Raw genomic sequence first — 6,000 nt, 5'->3', positions numbered from 1 at the left:
CATTCCTTTGCCTCATCCGAATAATAATAATAATAATAATAATAATAATAATAATAACAGTAATAGTAGTAAAGTAATAGTAGGCTATCAATAGCCCAATTATTATGACTGCAGCGAAGCGCATGTATAGCGCCACCTAGTTAAAAACAAAAAAGTAAAAATGAGGTGTTGTAATCGCAGGTATCTGTGACCTAACATAGTCAAAACTGCACGAAATTGGAAGTGTAGGATCATTATGACACCTTCTGAATGCACGCCAAGTTTCGTGGAATTCCGTTCATGGGGGGCCACACAATAAATTAATTTATGTTACTATACACCAACTGGCCTGTAGGTGGCCGGAGACAGTTTTCTGTGAATATCTTGAGAACCGTAGGGCCTAGGATGTCCACCTTTTTGTTATGTTGGTCTTAAGGGGGCATGTCAACCCATCCCATTACCACTTATTTCATGTATAGCGCCACCTAGTTAAAAATTAAAAAGCAAAAAATTAGGTGTTTTCATTACAATGTCTCTGGCTGACAAGGTCAAAACTGCACGAAATTAAAAGTGTAGGATCATTATGACACCCTCCGAATGCATGCCAAGTTTTGTGTACTTTCGTTCATGGGGGGCCTTACAATAAAATAATTTATGTGTACATTTAGTGACGTACACCAACAAGGATTCCCGGGACACTAAAAGACCGGGGTACACAAAACTTGGTGGGCATGTAACCCCACATGGATAGCATGGAACCGTCGTTTTTCGTTTTGATCTGTAGCCACCCCGCTGGACTGGACCCCCCGAAAGGAGGGTAGGGCAGACACAGTTCTCTGTGAATATCTTGAGAACTGTAGGGCCTAGGATGACCATTTTTTTTCCGCATGTTTGCCTCCAGGGGTCATGTTAACCCATTTCATGTGCACACATGTGCACAAACAGATACACACACACACACACACACACACACACACACACATACATGTGGGGTTGTATAAAATTAATTTTACATGTGAAATCTATGAACTAATCATGCTTTGGTACTTGTTGTCTAGCAGATACCAGTGATAATTGAGTGTGGATAATGCAATTTAGTGAGACAGTTAGAATCATATAGGCCTTTCAGCGTGATTTATTTTTGTGGAAAAAATGTGCTGGACTGGGCGGCGGTCATATTTTGTTGCAGCAGTAAAGCTGAGTTTGTTGTTAACATTGTTGGTAACTGTCAGGGAATTTAACCCCAACATATAGATACAAGAACCACAACACGTAGTATGGCTTTGCCCACAAACTCTGGTACCAAGAGGAGAACCTGCTAATGTAAGGAAGAATTCCTCACACCATCAGTCTCTGACTCTGCAGCCCAAAAGCTGTGTCTTTTTATTGTAGAGATGCACACAGAAAATAGGAAGCAAGACTTAGCGACTTCATTGTGACACTCTTATCTCACCCACACACACACACAGACAGGGTGCAGTTCCTGTCTGTGTGGGTGCACACTTCTTAGAACTCCGCACAACAACATTTAACTTGAACTCTCTGTTCTTAGAATCAGGGCTTAATTTGAGCCGGAACACGCTGGAACATGTTCCGGCACCTCCGACGTTGAATCTGGAACCTTTTTTATTGGATCCGTCAACTCCTACGTCAATATAAAAAAAATAAATCGCCTAAACGAAAAATAAATAAATTACTGTTTGTGTAGTGTTCAATGTTGATATCTTTCTTATTAGTCTTTAGAAATAGGGGAAAGACCAAACAGGGTACAACAAGCTAATCAATGATTTGAAAGTGCTTTATCCACAATATTGGCCACAGGAGGGTGACGCGCTGTTCGGGGAGAGAGAAGTTGAGACGCTCTGCCAGCAGTTTTGCATCGATAGCCTGCGGAATGTCATCAGGGCTTTCAGGGAATAGGCTACCACCTCTACCATCTCCTCCCTACTTTTCATTTGCCTTGTCGGCCCGCCGCTTGCCCGGTTCAACCCCTTTCCTTACGTGAGGTCATTTCTAAAGGGCATAGGTGTAGAGAAAGAAGCAGGGTAATGGAGGCCGGGGGTCTGGATGCTGTATGGGCCATTTTGGACAAGTAGGCCTAGGCTACGGTAGGAAGAAATCGCGCTTCCACGCTGTATCTAGTTGATCATTGATTACTGGGTGTGGGTGGTCATCATTGCGATATATAGCATACTCTGCGCTGAGGGTATTAGCCCCTTGTTGGACTGTTTTGTTGGTTCCCCTGTAGCCTATCTCCTGTTTTCGGCCTGTGTGTGTGTGCGCGTGAGTGTTTGTGTCTCCCGCTCCCTCTCTGTGTCCATAGTATGTGTCAGTTCCGATGTGTATTGATTGGGGGGAGGTGTCCGGGGCGGAATAGGGGTTCAGATAGGTATTCAGATGTGTCAATCAGAAATTACTAATCATTCCACGCTGTATCTAGTTGATTATTGATTACTGAGTGGTCATCATTGCAATATATAGCATACTATAGCCTATATGTTTTTATTTTCGAGTGTTTGTCTAGTTTTTTTCGATAATTTGATAGGCCTAATGGATAATTGCTGTTTTTTTGTTTTTGTTTTGTTTTTTTACATTTTACACCCATGCAGTGCAGTGTGTTGCAAGTTCTGAAGTTAATAAACATTGCCCTGTTGGGTATACTACGAAGCACGTTAGACATATCTAGGCTATGTAGACATATCGAGGCTTGACAAAGCCTTGACACCTGTGTGAAGCTGGCCCCCCATGTTATTCAAAAATGATTAAAAACACTGCTATTCGTTTGTGCTACGTTTGTACATAATAACTTAGAAAACATAGCTACACAAATGTTATTTTTAACGGCACAAATCAGCACAAACATAGCCCAAACGATTGAGACCATTTTGGTGAGTTTTGGACATTGATGGGGGGGCTGGATGACGTCACACGTGTAACAAATAACGTGGAATATCTTAAAAAACATAGTAGCACAAATGTTACTTTTAACGGCACAAATGAGCACAAACGTAGCACAAACGATTGACACAATTTTGGGGAAATTTGAACAAGTATGGGGGGCTGAGTGACGTCACTGGCCAGAAAATGTAAAGTTTAATTACTTAAAACCCTTAACAGCACAAACGATCATTTTTACGGCACAAACAGGCACAAACGAATAGCAGTGTTTTTAATCATTTTTGAATAACATGGGGGGCCAGCTTCACGCAGGTAACCTTGACTCAGGGGTATACGTTAAGTGATACTATGATAGCAGTTATGTGATATATTTGTCAAACTAGGCTTTCAGCTCAGATCTGTGCGCGTTCTCGGTGTTGGGATGACGTTGGCCAATCGTGAAACGTGGAGACGCACAACACCGCCTATATTAAAAAAAAAACAATTACTTCCACATTTATGAGCGATAGGGTAATCTACACTGCGATAGGGGTGGGCGATATATATATCGTCTGCGATAATATCGTGATTGCTGTTTTAACGATGTGCAAATTGACATTATTGAGTATTTAAATTACTGGGGGGGGGGGGCACTCGAAATCACGCATTGAACCCCCATACATTCACTAAGCCGCTTAGTGGTTGCTAGTGGTCCACGTTGTCACATGCAGCCTAATGTTTATTTTGTGCGGCTACTCCATTCAAGTGGCATTGATGAGTTAAAGTCACGGTATTATATGTAAACATTAAGCTAGCCTTTGAGTATTTTAATAGTCAGTTGTAAACAAAGAAGTCTTCTTATGTTACCTTTTTGTAAATGGACTGAAGTTCGCTCTAAATATAAACTTTTATTGATTATGCTAACCGTTAGCATCTCTATGGGATTTCTCATATACATTAGCATTAGTTTCTATTCTGTAAGGTCTGTTTAGTTTTACAGGGAAACCAGAGAATGTCTAATAAGGACCTAGACGGGCTCTGGTGAAACCTAAGTAAAGGTTTGAAAGGAACTTCAGCTTTAGACTTTCTCTTGGGAAACTGTCAGGCCTATCTATCCTCTGTAATGTAGCTGGCTAGACCATGTCATTGCCACACATACAAGTGGAGGCAGAATTCGAAATGTGTCAGAGTGACAATGCATTGGTTTAAAAAGTCATAGGTTAGGTTATTGGTTATTATTGTAATAATGAGCTGTAAAGTAACTCGTAAAGTAAAAACAGTTTTTTAGAGGATATTGACTAATAATCGTTATTGTCAAAATCACAAAAAAAATCGAGATATTATTTTTTGTCCATATCGCCCCCTACACTGCGGTCATATTTTGTGTCTAACCTATAACATCAAATAAATTAATTGTCATCAGTTGTATGGTATGCACGTCCATAGTGGGATATTTGCACGCACAACACTAAGAGCATTCGAGATCCAAAATGTTAGTAGAGGCGGAGCTCCACCTGTAAGATATATGACAGAATCCTAGACGTGAGAACTTTGTTTTTAAGACAATTGATTGGTCAGTGGGCGGTAGATTACACGATTTGAGCCTTAGCTTATGGTGCATTCAGAGCACCTCAGAATGACAAGGACCGCCCCCATGGCTACTTTGTTTTTCCGACAGCAAGTGTTCATGTGCTTTGCCATCTGAATGTGTGACAAACACGGATGCCACAACAAAGGTTAAAACATACACTCACTAATGTGACGCCCCAGCTGGTCAGTGCTGGGTCTTGTCGCGCTTCTTGCTCTTTGTCGGTGTTGGCTCTGCTGCTGTTCTGTGTGTGGCCTACAGGGGGAGCTCTGCAGAATGGCGTGGGCTAATTGCGCCAGCGATTAGGGCAGGATATATTTCTTTTACTGTCTATGATATAAGCGGGTCCCGGGAGCCTGCTTCAATCTCTCTCTCTCTCCCTCTCCGCTTCCGCTGACTGCCGGTTCCAGAGTTGCGGGGTGCTGTCGTTGCGGCCGGACGGGCTGCGCCCTGTTCGTTTCTTTTGGTTTTGCACTTCACCTCACTATGCTGACATACACTACAGTCTTGCTTTACTCTTCATTTACTGACTTTTGTACATAGTTCATTTATTTAATAAATATTTTCTTAATTTTGAGCAGCGTGTGGTCTCCCCTTTTATGTTGTGTTTGCCTTGAGCCGGGCAGGCACAACACTAATCCTAAACAAACATTGTAAAACATGTATTTGCTTAAAATATAGTATAAGACGCTCGTAAAAGAAAGACATGCAGCTTTCAAGTGATAAAAATGGCAAATTCCCAAGTTCACATTAAAACTGTTGGACATGAAAGGCCACATGGACTACAATCGAACTACAACGTGACGACAAAAGTGATGACGAGCCCCTAACTGGGCAACTCTGTTAGCAAAATCTAGCCCCAGTTTCCGGAAATGTTGCCATTTTTGCTGCTTCTTTAGGGGAAAGTCCGTAGGAGTCGATTGCCAAGTGTTTGCCAAAGATGGCAGCAAAGATGGCAACATTTCCGGAAAGGTACTGGCTTGATGAAATTCATTCTGGACTCTCTATCCGACCACATAAAGACCTTGGGATACTTCGGTTTGGCTTTAGGGACCCTCTACTCACTACCACGTTAAGTGCAATGTTTGGAACTGTAGAAGAGGTATAAAAATAGCGTTTTGTAGCGGCGAAATAATATGCCCTTCTCACTTCCACGCTAACGAGCTTTGACTAAAAACGGTAACATCGAACTTTCTCAAAACACATCCGAATGACATGATTTGGATGTCAACTCAACGTATGTACTCCCAATCATCCGTAAATCGATCTAAAGTGCATTTTACTCCGGATAATTCCTTTTAATAAAGGCCCCATAGAAAGTGATCATTTTGCTTGAATACATTGAGTAATTGTTTCTCCAAGCTCCCTGCTCCCCATGCTAATAAAACCTGACCCAAGTTATCCTGTTCCACGTGTAGGCCGCAAACACTGGAAGCCATGCGGACGCTATATTCCTGCTTCAAAGTAAACACAGATGTGTTTTGACTGTTGATTGGCTAGGTGTGTAGGCCTTGAGCCCTGCCAGGTCCTGCTTTGAGTGAGGCCACCATACACTA

Source organism: Alosa sapidissima, chromosome 13, assembly GCF_018492685.1.
Source record: "Alosa sapidissima isolate fAloSap1 chromosome 13, fAloSap1.pri, whole genome shotgun sequence".
Taxonomy (NCBI): Eukaryota; Metazoa; Chordata; class Actinopteri; order Clupeiformes; family Clupeidae; genus Alosa; species Alosa sapidissima.
This window is presented reverse-complemented; position numbering follows the sequence as displayed.